Source organism: Macrotis lagotis, chromosome 1 (genome assembly GCF_037893015.1).
Source record: "Macrotis lagotis isolate mMagLag1 chromosome 1, bilby.v1.9.chrom.fasta, whole genome shotgun sequence".
Taxonomy (NCBI): domain Eukaryota; kingdom Metazoa; phylum Chordata; class Mammalia; order Peramelemorphia; family Peramelidae; genus Macrotis; species Macrotis lagotis.
The window spans coordinates 439,181,680-439,200,467 of record NC_133658.1 but is presented as its reverse complement, the minus strand read 5'-3'; the positions used below and the strand labels follow the sequence as shown (position 1 = coordinate 439,200,467).

At 42.9% G+C, this 18,788-nt stretch overlaps 1 pseudogene and 1 gene segment (V, D, J or C); both read right to left on the bottom strand.

Moving 5' to 3' along the window:
* Positions 1–5,975, bottom strand: part of LOC141506872 (eukaryotic translation initiation factor 3 subunit F pseudogene) — a 43,419-nt pseudogene extending 37,444 nt beyond the window's left edge.
* Positions 1–18,788, bottom strand: part of LOC141506488 (immunoglobulin heavy variable 3-74-like) — a 95,421-nt gene that overhangs the window by 66,311 nt on the left and 10,322 nt on the right.

The following is an 18,788-nucleotide window of genomic DNA, read 5'->3' as shown; positions in this document are numbered from 1 at the left end:
ATCAGTGTTCTGCGCACCTATGATCCCCAAAGAAAGACCTTGAGGTAGATGTTGTTTTCCTAACTTTTCTTTCTGGGTTTTGTTGCACATATTTCCAATTAGAGGTTTGTTTCATATTATATATGAGGAACATCAGGAGACCTTAGCACAGGGCCTGGCTTTTCTCAGTCATCTTGACTCGAAGTCCAATTCTAATCATTTTTCACCTTACCCCATTTTCAAGTATCTTTCAAGTACTCAGAATCCTCTTCATGAACCAAAGTATTGTGCAGGGTATTGAAACCCTAACCCAAAATGACTACTTGGAGTTCTCTCAAAGTGGTAGCAAAGAGTTAAAATTTAATTTGGTTCTTGAAAGAAGAGGAGCAGTTCCTAACCCTCTATGAGTGAGAGAGGGAGCAGGAAAAGCTGGATTACAGAAGCTGAAGCAGGGTTAAAAAAAAACACAAATAACACAACCCATTCCCCCCTCCTCTTTTCTGCTGACCCTTACAACTGGTCAAACTGGATGGTCCAAAGAGAAGGGGGAGTGTACCTAAGCTTTCCCAGGCGGGAAAGTCTTTGTTTACATCTTAAATGGTTAGGGTGACATAATTTTTCTAGCCAGAGATCCAGGTTGTCACGCTCACCTGATTCTTGAGAAGTAGAAACTAAGGCCTATGGCTTAGACAAATTAAGCACAAAAGTCAGCACTTTTGCCCCTCACAATCCCTCCTCTTATTTGTTATATTCTCTGCTGACTTTCACCCATTCTGTCCCCTGTTCTTCTTGAAATTTTGTAATAACTCCTCACAATGCTGTTCAATTTCTTCATCTCTACTATCTCATCTTACAGGAGTTCAACCTTCTCTCCTTAACATCAGCATTTGGGCTTGGTCTTCAGCCAAAAGAATTTGAGGAGGATTTTATGATCTGTACTAATAACCAACCATATCATGCATGGTATACAGTTAGGGAGGATAATCAAGACTCCTAATACTCAAAATCTATACCAAACTAATTGATGCCAAAAGCACCCTCCAAACCAAGCCCACCATGAATTATTAAAGAGAGATTTCCAAATCTGGACAGGGACATGGGATGTTTTTCTAATTTCTGTGGTGATCTCCTTCATCAATTTTCCATTGTCATCAATTTTCATACAACAAATGGACAAATTCAAATACCCCCTTCCTCAGACAGCACATAATCTAACACTAATCTGTATTGTAGTATATCTTCCCTAGTTTGGTTGATTTCATCTGCCAATAAGTCCAGTGCTTTGCCATTTGATTTTTTATAATTTCCACTACAGCTTGAAGTCTAATCATTCTATTTAACATATAGATTGGTGTCCTATATTCCCAATTCACATCTTATGTCCACTTAGCAGGGCCACACTCATTTAATTATCCTTTGTAGGGGTCAGGCATTCCCCCAACCATTAGCATCTCCCTCCAGTTTTCATCAGAGAAGTATCTATACTCCATTTCTGGTTTCCTATGTCATCATATAATTGAATAACTAAAGAACTTCTTATTTGATCTGAGAGGAAAAGGAACTTAGGTCTAATTAATCCTATATAGCAGAACCCTGTCCAATTTAGTGGGAGGTATGTATAGGCTTTTAGAGCCAGATTCTTTTTTTATGGAAAATCCTGGTCTGATTATATTCTGTTATAAGGTAATACTGCATATCCTGATCTCCCTTCTGTCACACCTCATCTACCCATTATTTTTGAACTGGCATTTCCACAACTGTAGACCTTCCTCCCAGCTACATCTCTCAATGCAAGGTTTTCCACCTCTATTTCAGTTACTCCAAAAAGTAATAAAGAACCCTTCCCATCCATTGTCATTTACCCATCTCCAACTTTTGGAGCTGAGTAATCAGGGGACCATAGTTCTTATTATACATTTTATATTCTGCTATGGATAGGTCACCTTTACACTTTCCTACTCCACTGAGCATATATTGGCAATGATTCTCATCCATTTTTTCAGTATGACATCTAACCCACTGCCATCATTACACTGTATGTGGGTCCTATCCCAAGTGCCTGGTACCTACTGCAATGTGGCACTAATCGTATATTATCAACCTTAGCAGAAAAAGTCCACCTGCAACTATTTTGTTCTAAGTCAAGTCCCAGTTTAGTTAAGGCAATATCTCCCTGTCATGGATTCTGCCAGTGGCCATTGGTGTTCTTCCTTCTCATTCCAAAATTCAGTTCCACTATGTACTAAAGACTTTTTACTCAATAACCAAACAGTTTCAGGTGGAACCAGCACCCATGGACACGTGCTCAATCCTTGAGCCCCCCCCCCCCCCCCCGCAACTAAAGCAACAGTTAGTTACATTGAAAGTATTAACAGTGGTTTGAATTAAGTTCTGAAACGTGTTTTCTTCTTCAAGGAAGGTGTCTAAAACTGAGGCCTGATATAACATTAGGCTCAAATTTAAGAGGGACACTCTCAGAACATGGTATCTAAGACATTTCTACAGCACTGTAGTCTTAACCAGAGCCTAGAAAGTGAAGGGGGCCAACACCAGGGAGTGACACTGTAATTACACCCAGGAATAGGTCTCACGTGAAAATCCCTTACATTATATACAATTATACCAGCTAGGAAGCTAAGGAGTGATAACAAAATTATAACAAAGAGAGAATACCAAGAATCCTTCACTTCCTGGGCAAGGTGTTGGAGTGTCCATTAGTCCTATACTTGCTTAAAATGCAGTTTCAATTCATTCATGGCTTCCAAGTCCACAGTCCATTCTTTTGGTTGATTCACAAAACTTTTTATTCTGGTATGGTGGGTCCAGCCTTGCCCTGGTTCTGCACAGCAGTGTCTGAGGTTAGGAGAAACTGAAACAGTCCTTCTCAATTCAGAGTCAACTTTTCCTCCTTCCATGTCTCGATCAACATCCAATTGCCTGGTTCAAAATTGTGGATTGCAAACACTAAAGGACGAGTCTGTGTAATAAATCCTTTGAAGTGAATGACTTTCAAATGTTGGACCAGTACCTTTATTATTATTCTAAGAGAAACTTTTCCTCATTATCTAAACTAGGATCCCATTCTTCAATTGGACCAAAAAAATGGATGACAATACAACATCTCATAAGGAGATAACTTGATGTCCATTCTAGGTTTTGTCCTGATCCTTAACAATACAAGTGGCAGGCATTTGGTCCAAGGTAATTGTATCTCAAGACACAACTTTCTTAAATGTCTCTGAATTTCCTGGTTCATTATTTCTACCTTGCCAGAGGAGGGCAGATGCCAGGGGGTATTTAGTTCCCAGGAAATTTCCAAGATTTGAGACAGGGACTGGAGAATCATGGAGGTAGAGCATGTGCCTTGATCTGAATCAATGCTATCCACCATGACATATTGGGGAATTACTTGTTTTAGTAGAATTTTGATGACCATGGGGGCAGTTGACCTTGAAAGAGGGAGGCTTCTACACAGGAGGTCAAATGGTCTACTATGCCCAACAAATATTTGAGGCGGGCAACAGGAGGCAGCTCAGTAAAATCCATCCATATGCTCTGAAAGGGTCTAATTTCTGGAGGCTGTCTACCAGCCGCTGTTTGATGCTGGGCAGCCCTATTTGTCCTTCGACAAATGAGACACCCATCTACCAATTTCCTGGTTATCGTATGGAGGCCAGGAGACACATACTTGGCTAAGGCTGCATCACACAGATTCTGGTCTCCCTAATGACTGCCTTGATGTAAAGTCTGCAAGACTTGCCTTATACTTGCTTTGTTCAGCATTTCCCATCCAATCAGGCAAATGCCAATGCCCCCTCATCATACTCCTTAGCCCCCAAGTCCATCATTTTCTGCTTTTCCTTATTGGTAAAGGATGGTAGAGAGTTGCTTGAAGGAATCCTTGGTATTAGTAACAACATACCTTTTGGTACTCCACGCTTTCCTTTCCCAGCTGTCTGAGCCATCTCATCAGCAAGGTGGTTACCCCTAGCTTCCAACGAGTTCCCTGATTGATGTCCTTTGACATGTACTACTGCAATAACAGGGGGTTTAAGCAAATTATTTAAAACTTCTCTTATTAGGGTATTGTAGGCCAAATCTTTCCCTTTACTATTTATCATTCCTCTCTCATCCCATATTTTTCCAGATATGTGTACCACTCCTCAAGCATAGTTGGAATCAGTATAGATAGTCCCTCCTTTGTTTTCCAATCCTTTTAATGCCTGGTCCAGTGCTTAAAGTTCATCAGCCTGAGCAGACCATCCTTTTGGAAGGTCTCCAGCTTGAACAATTGTATTTTTATTCCCATGTATTATAGCATATCCATTTATCTTTTTTCTTCCACCACCCTCAAGGATCCATCTACAAACCAATCTTCCCCACCTGGAATAAGTGATTCCTGCAAATAACTCTCACTTTAGCCTAAAAATTCACAACTTCCAAACAACTGTTTTCTAATTGCTGAGATTCTTCAGGGGAAACAGTCAGAAACTTGGTTGGACTCTGGTGATGATACCGAGTTAGTATCAAATCATCCTTTTCTAAGAGAATTGTTTCATATTTTACCATGTGAGAGTCTGTTTCTGTTGCTCATCATCCCTTCTAATAAAAACTTTAGTAGCTTCCTTCAAGAGGGTTCCAAGGGGCTCTTCATTCCAAAAGTCTATCCTCTGTAACTTCCTAGCTATGTCCAGCCAGGCATTGCTTACAAAATGAATTTTCAGTGTATTTTCCCCTTCTGGACTAGAGGGAGCTATCCCTGAATATTGATGGATCCCTGCCTTTAGTCTCTGTAAAAATACTTACGGGGACTTATCTTTAGTTTGCTTAATCTCAAAGGCTTTCTTTAAATTTTGGGTGTTTGGAACCACATTCTTAATTCCAATTATTATTAATTCCCTTAAATCCTCCTTATGGGCTTGATTCACTGGGCTCTTGATGTCCCAGTGGGGATCCCAGATAGAAAACTTGTCTTCCCCAGGAGTGGCCCTCCCACTCCCAATCCTTAGGGATGGTGAGGGTCCCATTCTAGAATAACATACTCATAATATGCATGAGCTTTCCCCAGGTATTCAACTTCTGATAGGACCAATTCTCAGTGGATCCATATTTGGGCCAAATTGCTCCACCACCCAAAATTTTATCCCCCATATAAATCAACAATACTTAACCATCTTTTTCATATCCTTGCCTCAATCTTTTGGTAACTGATCCCAATGTTGCAGCTGGCTGCTTAATGGACTGTCCTTTGGTATTTCCAAATTTCCTGCTGCAGTTTTAACTTCAGATTGTTCTTTTTGCCCATAATTTAGCATGAGTTCCGTCAACAGCACCTCCGAGTCCATGACTCAGTGAATTGTCCTAGTCTCTACTAGGCTCAAAGTGAGGGGTGCCTGCCCACCAACCATCACCCTAGTGTGCTGGCCTTCTGATTAGTAAGCTCCCCCTTTGGCTCATCAGATTGCTTACCTCTGGGACATGTGCTTTTAAGTTGCCTGACTGCAACTCCATCAGCTGGGTTTCCTTCAGGTAAATTTTTTGGATCGTTTCCTGGTCTTTGCTTCCACTGAGTTACTCTGCTTCAGGCTGTTTGTTTCAGGGAGAGTGAGACCCCCAACCACCATAAAGGACTGTTGGAGTAAAACTTTCAACAGGTGCCTGTCCTTGAGCTGAGTCAGGGGTCGTCTCTCCCTAACACCACTATCGCAGGATGAGCCCCCCAAAACTGTGCCAGGTTTTGGCTATTACATTCCTTGGAGTTTTTATCCTGAGGTTTCTTTCTGGAAATTTTCTGTGGATTTTTTCAATCCTTATATTGTTATCTTGTTCTTATTGATTTGGCCAGTTTTCCTTTATAATTTCCTGCAGGTTCTTTTTTCTTCTATACCAGGAGAAAGCAGCTTCACTTGGAGATCGCTGTCATTCCCAATGTCACTCTCACTCCTGCCCCCCTGGTCAGTCGTTTTTGTCCTGTCCATTCTACTTCCATCACGCATCTTGGTTATTCTCTCCTCTCTCTTCAGGTGCTACCACAACCTGAGGTCAGCCCTATTTCCTCAAACCTGGACCATACTGTTCTCCTGCTGATTGTCACACTGATCTTCAACACTCTCTTCACTCCAGTCCTCAATAAACTCAGCTACCACAATTATCTTCCTAAAACACAGGTCTGACCATGACGTCAAATTCTACAGACTCTATAATACCTCCAGAATTAAATACAACATTTTATTTGGCTTTTAAATCCTTTCAAAGCTTGATCCCTTCCTGTCTTTCCTCTCTTATTCTGCCTTATTTTCTTCTCACACATTTCAATGACCCTGACCTCCTCACTATTTGTTCCTTTCAGAAGAGTTTCCATCTGCTTCCTCTAGATGTTTTTCACTGGCTGGAATTCCTCTTCTCATCTCTGGCTCTTTTGCCTTTTTTTTTAAATCTCACCCAGAATCCACACACCTGACTACTTTTACCTTTGTTTTTTCCATTCTCTCTAATTCCTCTACATCTAAAATCTTATGCATAATTATTTTCATGTTATCTCCTTGAATGAACCTGACCTCCTTAAAACAGGGACTGTTTGTTAGTGGGATTTTTTTTCCCTTTCTTTCTATCTCCATTACTTAGCACATGCCTGGCATATTATGAGTGCATCCTAAATGCTTGTTACTGATTTGATCTTTGCTTCCTTCCTGAAAGTCTCCAATGTTATTGAGATGTGTTCTGTTTGTTATTTCCATGTTATGCACATAATGATAATTTCTCTGACAGTTTAACACATGAAGCAGAAAAATAGTAATGAATATAACAAGTTGTTAGGTATTATTATAAAATAACTTTAGCAAAAAAGGTAACCTAAGTTTTTTCGCCCATCCAGCCATCATAGTGGAAGCAATGCTGTCATCTCATCATCATGTCCTCTCATAAAACATTCAGAATCAAGAGGTTCCTGGCCAAGAAACAGAAGCAGAATCATCCCATTCCCCAGTGGATTCATGTGAAAACTGGCAATAAGATCAATTACAACTCAAAGAGCAGACAGTGGAGAAGGACCAAGCTTGGATTATAAAAAATGATAAAAAATGGCCAGGGAAATGAAAGACTTTCTACACCAAGACCACCTCCCCCTTCCTACCATTGCATCCATCCATCCATCCATCCATCCATCCATTCATCCATCCATCTATCACTTAAATCGCCTCATTGCCCCCAATAAGAAGTAACTACTACTGCTGCCCCTCCAATTTTGGAAACCTGTCTGTCCAAGTACAGACGACAAAGAAAACCCCCAGCAAAGTATTCAAGTTGACTTGCCCTTGAAAGTCTTAATCTCTTGCATCCATTCGCTCGGTAAACTGTGTATTGTGATATAGTTTAAATTACTGTTCTCTCCATCTCTGTGTGGCATTTGTCTGTTTGAAGTTATGCTTAAGAGGCAGAGATCATCCCGCAACAAGTTATTCCTGTCAAGAAAAACCAAGCTCAAGCCCTGCCTCAAATAAGCCTTCACAATAACCTCTCTATATTTTGTTTTGTGTTCTAAGGAGTTAGAAGAGAGCACCTACCTCACAGGGTTGTTGTGGGAATCTAAGATTTGCAAGCCTTCAGCGGAAGCCTCCAGTGTTGCTAATCCAGAGCTGTCTCAGCCAGATTACGTACAGCTGACTGTGGTCATTTCTCTAACCCACAGTCACAGAAGTAGCCTGCTGATTTCACACAATAAGCCGTCTTTGTTCCTTGTTGGGAGGTGGTAAATTAAGTGTTGGCAACTTTCTTAAAAGTTGTCGCTTATTTGTGTGTTTTGGAAAGCCCAACCTTTTTGTTAGGAATGAGACCTGGTCCAGGTGAATGGCTTCATAATTTTCTGAACATACAATTCTGCTAATAAAGGGCTTCCTACCAAAAAAGGTAACCTAAGAAAGATAGCGCTCCATTATCTGAATGGTACCCCAAGAATAAGATGGGTAAATAGATGTTTAACTCTCCAATTAAAGGTCCAAAGCAAAAGGACTGCTCTACTTTTATAGATGAGTATGAACTAAAAAAGAGAACAGGGCTGGTGTTATAATGATGCTGACATAAAATGATTGGTTAGATATCTGAAGAGTAAGGAACAACAGGGAATAGAAAGAGGGTCTAGCAACAGCCTCATTCTACTGTGTACAAGAATCAATAATTGATTGAGTCTATTTAGAAGGTACAAGAATGACTCAGACTTCTTTGCAGAGAAAAGCAGACATCATTGAAGGAAAGCTTCATGATGTAAAAATATTTTCCTATGGCATACCATATTTCTCAAAGTTAATTGAATTCAGAATTAATTTTAGAGACAAAGTAGCCAGAAGATAAGAAAATTTAAAAAAAATTGAAGATAATAAACTTTAGTCTTTTTTAAACTCAGCACTTTCTTCTCTGCATACAGATGGTGTTTTCTATGCCAACACTGTAAAATTATCCCTAATTATTGCACTCATGGAATGAACAGTGTTGGTCATCATCCCATGTTGTTAATGCATATAATGTTCTTCTAAATACATGCAAGTCTTTCTAGGCTTTTCTGAAATCCTGTATCTCATGACTTTTTATAGAAGAATAGTGTTCAAGTGCATGCGTGTGTGTACACACACACACACACACACACACACACACACACACACACACACACACCACAGTTTGTTCAGCCATTCCCCAATTTATGAACATCCTCTCCATTTCCTAATCTTTGCCACTAGAAAAATAATTGCTATGAATATTTTTATACCTGTGGGATTTTACCCTTTATCATGATCTCTTCAGAATACAGACCCAATAATCTTATTGTTCGATCAAATGGTATGCACATATTTATTGCCCCTGTGGCATAATTCCAAATTGCTCTACAGAAAGATTAGATCAGTTCATGACTCTACCAACAATGCATTAGTGTCCCAGTTAGCCCACATCCCCTCCAACATTGATCTTTTTTCCTTTCTAGTCACTTTGGTCAATCTGAGAGGTGTGAGGTGGTACCTTAGAGATGTTTTAATTTGCACCTCTCTGATCAATAATGAATTTGAGAAATTTTTCATATGACTATAGCAAGCTGTGATTTCTTCATCCAAGAATTGCCTTTGTATATCCTTTTGATTATTTGTGAATTGGGGAATGAGCTCTCAGTCATTCTTTTTCTCAATAAAATTTGATGTGTTCAGTTTATGGAAGTGGTGTCTTCTAAATTAAAACTGGGCATATGAAACTTGGGAAAGAATAATTTAAAGGCTAATAGGAGATGGAAATCTGTACTTTAGTGTGCTGGAGATAACTTCAAACAACTGAGGAAAGCCCATTTTAAAAATTATCATTGTGAGTACTTAAGTGCCTACTTCTCTCTCCTTAACTCTCTTACCTAGCAACACATTTCTGAATACATCCCACTCTAACTCAGTGCAAGTATTGCTTCAGTCAATAACATTCTGGTCTTAGAGTCAAGAAGTTCTGTGTTTAAATGTAGGCACAAATTCTAATTTCAAGAGGTTCAGAAAGTCACTTAACCTCAGTATGCCTTAATTTCTTCAACTGAAAATTGTAATCACCTATTTTTTTCAAAATTGGACAAATGGAAACTAATGATTTGATAAGATACCAAGATTTTATTAAACAAAACGAAGAACTAGAAAAACATAAGAAAATGTAAAGAACCTTATTGAAAAACAATGGAAAATAGTTGCAGGAGAGATAATTTATGAATCATTGGTCTATTGGAAAGTCTCAAACAAAAAAATAAAATATCTCTGGAAAATATATTTCAGAAAATTATCGTGGAAATGGCACAATAGCCTAAAATATGAAGATAAAATTGTCCTTGAAAGAATCCATCGACCAGCTCCAAAAAAAGAGACTAAAGAGATTTACAATCTGTAAATGTGTATTTTATTCAGTATTCCTTTCATTTCCCTCATAAAGTATATTCACAATCCTACTTTCTGAATCCCAAACTTTTATGATTTTTTGTGTAAATTGTAATTACATTTGATTTTTTTCTAATAATTAAAATTATTTATCTTGTTTTTAAATAAAATATTAAAATCAGAAAATGTGACTAACAACAAATTAGAGAAAAATATTAAAATAATGTAAAAACTCTTTGGACTAAAGATTCATCTTGCATGATTATGAAAGAATAAGTACAATCAAAATTTTCTATTAAAAATAAGACCTTGAATTTGGCAATCTTTCCATAAATCTAAGGGAGAAAGGAGATAGAAAAATTTGAAATGATTGTATTTCACTACATTTCTGTTTTATTATTTTTGTCTTCAGTCTGTATTCAGATACCATCAACTCTATTTTTTGTGATGGATAGTATTCTTTATCATAAGTTGTCAGGGAAATTGCTTCAAATTTTTTTCCCACAGATGCTATTGTTAACTAGATTTCTGTTCTGCCCCATCCACATTTATTCTATAGTCTCTCTCCTTTCACCCTGCCCCTCCTCAACAGACCCTCTTCCACAATCTTTCCTCTCTTCTATCACCTACATCCCCCTTCCTCCCTTCTCCCTGTCCCTTTTTTCCCCTCCCTTTCCTCATCTATTTTCCTCTAGGGTAAAAGAGTTTCTATACTCAATTGAGTTCATATGTTATTTCATCTCTGAGCAGCTTCTCATGAGAATGAAGGTTCATTCACTCTCCCTCACATTCCTTCCATGCCATTGCAAGTTTTTTCTTGACCCTTTTATGTGAAATAAGTTGGTCTGTTCTTCCTACCCTTTCCTTTTTAGTACATTCCTTTCTTGCCTATTAACTTCATCTTTCTAATATATTATACATTCATATACAGCTCCCAAATTGTTTTGTCTATAAATGTTGCTTCTAAGTGTCCTAATAAACGAGAAGGTTCATATGAGTTATCAGTATCATATTTCCATGCAGGAATGCAAGCAATGCCTCAAGCTTTGCCATACTTGCTCTACCTCTCTATGCTTCACCTGAATCCTGTACCTGAAGATCAAACTTTTGTTACAATTCTGGTTGTTTCAACAGGAAAGTTTGAAAGTTCCCTATTTCATTGTTTAAGGTTAACTCAGACCCTGCTGCTCGGTGTCCCAAACACTCCAGATTAAGCAACCAGTGCTCCCTACTGGCTGACCCTTGGAATTACTAAGCGACATAAGCAAAGCATCTAGGATCTGTAGAAGCAAACCTCTGAGAGCCAGCCCCCGCCAACAAAAGATCCTGGAAATATGAAGAAAGGCCAGCAAAAAGATTGGAACATGGAGAAATACTTAGAAGAAATAGATTCTAACCAAGAGAGATTGAGCACTTCTGAGGTAAATATGAATTGGTCTGCAGTCCACAAAAACTTCCTTGAAGAAATCAGGAAAGGGTTTAAAAATTAATTGTAAAAATTGGGAAAAGAAACTCAAGAGAAAATAAACCCCTTGCAACAGGAAAAGAAATCCTTGGAATATACAATTGGACAAATACAAAATGAGAATAACTTTCAGATCGTCATTTGGACAAATGCAAGAAGAAAATGATTCTTTCAAAACTTCACTTGGGCAAACGGAAAACTTCAAAAATAGAATTGACCAACTGGAAATGGAGTTGCAAAACATAATTGAAAAAAATTCTTTTTCTCTAAAAACTCTCCCTCCAGCTCTTCTGGCAAGGTCCATACTTTCAGTGCCACAACCAATGCCTCTGCTCCCTAGTTGGCCGATTAGACTTGCCCTCATTTTAGGCTTTGAGGATCTTGCCTGCCCCACCAATCAGGCTAGTGCAGTTCTCAGGCTCTGACCCTGTCCTGTGCTCCTGGCAGAATCAGCCCTCTGTGCCCTGCTCACCCATGAACCTTGAGGACAAACCTTGAGTTAGTTCTTCTCTTAGTTTCTATTTCTTGGTTTTGTGGATCAGATTTCTGTTAAGAGTTTTGTTTTATAGTATTTATGAGGGAAGATCAAGAGATTAGCATTGTGCCATCTTGGACATCTTGGCCAGAAGAATCCCACACATTCTTAAAGGTTGTTTTGATTACATCTTTATCTTCCTGACAAAAGGCCAGTGACTCACTCAAAGGAAGTGATATTTTCTGTTATACTATTTTGCGGGAAGGGCTTTCTGTTCAAACACTAATGAAGAAATGATAAAGAAATGAATTAAATAGTGATGATTTTTCTGGAATTTCTGAAACCCAAACTTAATTTTCATATATTATCATTTTTCCAAATTGAGGATCCTATAAATATTTCTCAAGATAGGGATATATCTGAAGGTATCAACTGTGCCATTTGGGCAATTCTCTTTCTAGTCTTGACATTGTCAACTGGATCAGCCCTCTCTACTTATAGAGGCTACAGCCAAACAGATAGAGAGGTAAGAATAACTGTGCAGTGAATAACACAAAAGTTTGTTTTCCATAGTGAGGGAAAGAGCTTGAAGCAAGGAAGGAAACTTGCCATATGTGCCAGACCCTGTCTCAGTCCTGAGTGGGGAATTACCTTTGGAGTGGGTCACTGTAAAACTATATACCAGTAGTCATGCAGGGAACTCTAGTCATAATGATGAGGAATAACAGCAACAATGAGACAAGTCTGATGTATAGCAGAACTTGAATACTGGAACAAGAGTACTGCAGGTGCTGGCCTGAGCAATAGAAAATTCATGGGAAACAATACTAGGATTGTTCTGAGGCTCATTTCATCAAAAGGGTGAGCATAAAGGATTGTTTTCCTAAACTCAGGCTTGTTTGCTGGTCTTCGACTCTGAAAAACAGGTTGTCTCCTATATCTTGACAGCATACTTGAATATAGAATGATGTTGAATTAAATAAAATTGTTTTCGCAGATATGTCTAAAGAAGATAAAAGTACTACTCTCTTTAATATAGTGAACAACACTTTAACTGACCTACAATTACTTATGCTAACCAGCTCCAAAAATCCTTCTCCAGGCTCACCATCAAACCTTACTTAATCATTATTTCAAAATATAACAAAGGCCATCCATTCTAGTAAAAAGTTGTCAAGATAATTTGCTAAGGATTTCTGCAAGTATGACTTGGTAGATTAACCCCCTCTATTGATGCAGTTTGAGGCTCATTGTAAGCTAGGATGGAAATAATGAAATAATTTTACAAAAGCTCATCATTCAGAGTGATGCAGGACAAACATGTTTTGTTTTCCAGGTTATTGCATGTGAGCTATACCCCACACAGATAAGCAAATAGAAGGGAATATATGGAGACAGGTGATGGTCTATCTGTTGGGAAGGGTGTAGATGTTTGTGTAGATGTAATGTAAAGGTTTATGTCAGGATGTTTGCCAGGGTTTTATTTACAACGCCGGCTTCTTTATGCTAGTCCGTCCTCTTACTCACCAGTCCAACGCGTGATGAGTCTTCGGGGTACTTCCGGCCCCCACTCTTTGATGGGGGAAGAACCAGACAGAGCGCCTGAGGTGGATAATGAGTCTTTATTCTTCTGTGATCACATCCCGCTCCCCCCAACCTCTCAGCAGACACTTTTATCCCTTCTGTCCTCCCTCCCATGAACTCTTACCCAATGAGGGGCCGAGTTCTGTAACATTCCCTTATAAGGTGATTATGTTTCCCCGCTAAGCGACCGCCAAGCCTCTTCCCCCCGCCCCCAACATCTCCCCCTTTCTGTTTTACAAGGTTATCACTTGGTGTGACCTTAAGCGGTGCTGAGGTTAGCTTTAAGTGGTGTCATTTCTACTGGCCTCTGATAGCCGGGGGCGAGGAACCCTGTCTTAGGTCATCTCCTTCAACCCAGGACCTTGCCCGTCCTAGGCGCCCGACACCCTCAGGGCCTGTCTTAGGTGGCTGGGTTAGGAGAGGTTGCCCGTCTTGGGGTTTACCTCGTCTTACCCCTAGGTGTCACATGTCATGCATGGCAGCTAGCCAGACTTGGGGATCCTCCCCCGTCTCCATGGCCATGAAGGCTTTCTGAGTAAGAAGCATATAGCCCCTCTGTCGCCTAGCTAGGCGGCAGAAACAGACAACAAGTAGGGTGATTCCCAGAATCAGCGTCCTTGTTCACCCTCAAGGGGGTACCCTCCCGCCATCTGGCAATCCCTCCATGGTATGGGATCCTCGATGTCTTCCCCTGTGGCCACACATGAGGGGCCCCACCGAGGAATCATGAAGTCCCGTTGAGTTTGATTCACCAGGGGTCGCCAACCCAGAAGGCCTCGGAGCTGGGTCCCCTTTTTTTTTTTTTTTTTTTTTTTTTTTTGTCCCTGCTGGGCTGACAGTCGTCTGCGGGAAAAGGCCGACGCAGGGGTCAGTCGGGGCAGTGCTATAGTTAAAATCGTTCTGCCCTGTGGAATTGAAGTTCCAGGACCGATTTTCTTCCCCGATGTCGAAACATAGGGAGTTGTTCAGGTCCCAGCAGAAGGAGTTCTGGACCGGTGCTTCAGCGGGGTCCATATATGCAGAAGGGAGCCCCATCGATGTATTGGTCACTAGCAGCCGAGGGTAGATCGGGGAGTTCCGTGCTACCGGAAGGGGAGAGGGAATAACTCGGAGTATTCCCCATGTCGGATTTCCTTCAGATGGAGCACCTCCAAGGATCCCTACGACGATCAGAAGGCCTGAAAAAGGAAGAAATTCCTCTCACCCCATAGGGTTGGGCATTAATCAAGGTCTCTTATCTTGTAAACAGGGAGCCATCTTTCTGGCTCTTCTATCTTATCCTCGGGATGAAATGACAGGTGGCCCTGTCTTCTGTTCTTTACCGTTACATGGCCATGCCAACCTCCCTCTTCATCTCTCCACATGACTTTAGAGCCTGGTAGGGCCTTGGTGGGAGAGGGCAGGAGCGTTGGTTCTTTCTTAGCATGTCCTTTTGGGGAGAAAAATCTCTGGGCGGCTGTAGTGCCGTCATCCCTGACTTGTAGGAAATTCATGGTAAATAGTACCTGAGACAGGTCTGAATGGGTCAGTGACCTGCCAACTCCCCCTTTCTGTTTAAAGAGCGTAGTTTTGAGTGTGCGATTTGCTCTTTCTACCAAAGCTTGGCCAGTGGGATTGTAAGGGATCCCGGTGGAATGGGAAATGGAAAATTCTTTGCAAAAGGAAGCAAAGGCTCTCGAGGTGTAGGCGGGCCCATTATCGGTTTTGATAGCCGAGGGGACGCCTAAGACAGCCATCTGGGCATATAGATGTGAGAGAACGTGTTTAACCGCTTCTCCTGGCTGTAGAGAGGCGAAGGTGAAGGAGGAGAAGGTGTCCACCGAGACATGGATGTACTTACGACCCAGGTGAGTAATGTCCATCTGCCAAAGAGCATTGGGGCCGTCCCCACGTGGGTTAGACCCCTCCGCGGGGAGGGCTTGTCTAAAGGGAGCACAAGAAGTGCAGGAGCGCACAATTTGGCGAGCCTCCTTCCGGGGAATGCTGTATAGGCGCCGGAGCGACCTGGATGACAAGTGATACTTACCATGTGCCAGCTGGGCAGGTGTGGACAGGTTTAACAAGAGAGCCCTATCTGCCTCCGCATTGCCCTGGAATATGGGGCCGGTGGAAGAAACGTGAGAGCGCACGTGAAGAACAAACAGGGGGTGGTTTCTATCACGGAGGGAGGATTGCAGCTGTATAAGGAGTGGGCTAATGGAAGAAGTCGAGGAAATGAAGGCATCTTCTAAACGAGGGATTAGCATGGCACAATACATACTGTCAGTAATAAGGTTAAAAGGGGTGTCTCTGTAGAGACGGAACGCCTGAAGTATAGCATATAGTTCATTCTTCTGAGTGGAGTCAAAGGGGGTATCAAAAATCCAGGTGGCGGGTCTAGCAGGGTCATGGACCACAGCACGGCCCAACCTGGTAGCGTCAGTGAAGACATTAGGGCCGGTCACTGGTTCTGGGGACACTAGAGGGCGCGGGCGGGAAAGGTGCAGTTCAGCGAACACTCTAACCACGGGAGGTGGCGTGAGTCTGGTCTGAGAGAGGGTAGTCAGGACAGTGGCCCAAGCGATAGATCTATCAACTAGCGAGTGGGTCACCTCCTCTGGGAGGGTAAAGTTGAGGACAGGCAAGAGGCCAAAGAGACGCTGGCATCGCTCTGAGGCCTGAAGGCAAAATAAGGCCAGGGCCTCCCACCAGTCCCGGATGATGCTCTTAGTGGTCCGGGGGTATAGCCATTCAAGGCATCCATGTCTCTGGAATAAACATCCCCAGCCCAGGGAACTGTCCCCCAGTGTGTGGAAGAGGACAGGTGACTCCGGGTCGTATTGAACCAAGAAGGAAGAGGTTCTGCAGAAAATTTCCGAGAGTGCCTGTCTTGCCTGGGGGGTCCAACTTCTAGGGGATGACAGATGGGAGTCGCCTTTAAGGACATCATATAGAGGTTGCATTAAGGAGGATGGGAGGGGCATAGCGGGACGCAGCCACTGTATGGTGCCAACAAGCCTCTGAAAATCATTAAGAGTAGTGTATCCCTCGACGTTGATCGGAGGAAGTGCCCTACTAATCTTTCCCGGAAAAATCCTATGCCCCAAGTAATCATAGGGGAAATCCATCTGTACCTTTTCCGGGGCTATGTGAAGCCCCTTCTTGCGGAGGACATGGGTGGTGCGTTGCAAGCAAGCCCGAGCCCCCGTCACAGAAGGTGCTGCAATCAAGATATCATCCATGTAATGTATGAGCATGCAATTCAGGAATTCTTTTCTGATAGGATGTAGCAGAGTATCCATGTAAAGCTGGCACAGGGTGGGGCTATTGGCCATTCCCTGCGGTAGGACGGTGAACTGATAACGTTTACTGGGGGCTTGGAAATTGATCGCGGGGAGGGAAAAGGCAAATTTTTCTTTGTCCTCCGGGTGGAGGGGAATGCTATAGAAGCAGTCTTTAACATCAATCACTATAATAGTCCACCCTTGCGGGACTGCAGTGGGCATAGGGAGACCAGGTTGGAGGGTCCCCATGGGTACCATGTTGGCATTTACTGCCCGAAGATCAATCAACATTCTCCAACTCCCCCCTTTCTTTTTTATGACAAAGACGGGGGAGTTATACGGGCTAAGGGACGGTTCCACTTTGTTCTCGCGCAGGAGGGTCATTACTATGTCTGTGAGGGCGATGAGCTTTTCTTTTGTCAGGGGCCACTGCTCAACCCAAATAGGTTTCTTATTAATCCATGTTATTCTGGGGGAAAAGCTCATCTCTAGAGTGGCCCCAATTAATTTCCCCGCAGGCTATCAGGGGTGGCAAGTGTCAGGTTAAGCTGGCTCAAGATATCTCTACCCCATAATGCATAAGGGAGGTCGGGTAGGCACAGTGGGGTGAAGAGTCCAGATTCTTCCAAAGCTGACCACCGTAAGGCGTGTGCTGCTTTCATGGCAGATCTATTGCCCCCCACCCCCGTCACTGCTTGAGGGCTCTGTAGGAGTGGCCACTCGCGCCTCCACTGTCCCCTATTTATGACAGAGCAATCGGCTCCAGTGTCAATTATCCCTTCGAGCTTCTGATTTTCCACCGTGACGGTTAACAGTGGTCGCCCAGAGCTGACCGGGTGGACCCAGTTCACATGAGCGGGAGGGGTCCGCAAGGGCAGCGCCTTTCCCACCTCTTGGCCCTGTTTTACCAAGGTGGGAAAGGGGTGGGGGTTTGTGACCCTTACGGATGTGGGACTTCCGGGACCAAAAATGACCTGGGTATGGGTGACTAAGTCCACACATCTCTCAGCCCCTGTGATGAGCGCTGGGAAAGTAGTTCGCTCGATGGGAATCATCAAGGTTTCCCAAGGCCCGATCTCTCTCTGCTGTGTCCCTTCTCTATAGTCAACCCTCACGGGGATAGTCACAGTGATGGGGCCGCTGTCTTCGAGCACGGGGGGGGGGGGGGGGGGGGCCGCGGCCGGGCCCCTCCCTTTCCCTTTTCCCGACTTCCCTTTGGATCGGCAGAACCTGGCTATGTGACCTGGCTTTCCACAGGAATAACAGGTCGGAACTGAAGTGGAGGGGGGCCACTGCCTGCACTGTGCTTTGAGGTGCCCTGGCTTTCCGCACCCAAAACAGGTGGGTCTCACCTGCATACCGCGAAGGGTGGTCAGGAGGCTATCCTCCCGGTTCTCCATGGCAGTCACTAAGGCTTGAATTGAATCCTCGCTGGGCATGTCCAGCAATTTGTCAACAATTTCTTCTAATGAAGCGTTGGGGGGAAGGCTGCTAATGGCTGCGATCCCTTTGGGGCGAAGTCCCTCTTTAATCAATTGTCTCATAAGTAGATCAGATCCCGGGGTGTCTCCCATTATACGAGTCACTGTCTCTTTAACCTCGTTCACAAATGAGAGGGGTGTCTGATCTGCTCTCTGCTTCAGCCCAACCAACTTCTGTGTGGCTCTCCCCCCTTTCATGGCTCCAATCTTATCCCAAGCTGCAACATGTGTTTCTTTAACAGTCTCTAGCTCAAACTGGCCATACCGGGCCTGAACAGCAGGGTCAGTATAGGCTCCAGTTCCACACAGGAGGTCAATGGCTAAATCCAGGGGAGTATAACCCCGGGATTTTGCCAGCTTAGAGGCCTCTCTGCGGGCCTGAGCCTTAAAAGCTAAATATGAGGAGTCATCCAGGCACGCGGCTGCAATTTCGTCAAAGTCAGCAGGGGTCCAAGGGTGCGTAGCGAAGAGGTTTTGCATCAGTCTTTTTACATAAGGGGAGCTTGGGCCGTATTTAGTCACGGCCTCCTTAAGTTCCTTAAGCATCTTAAAAGGGACAGGGCGGTAGTCTCGGGCTCCGGTAAGGGGGTCCGTAAATACCGGGTAGAGGCCCCAGTCATCCCAGTCCACCTCCTCCCCTTTCTCTATTGCTATGGA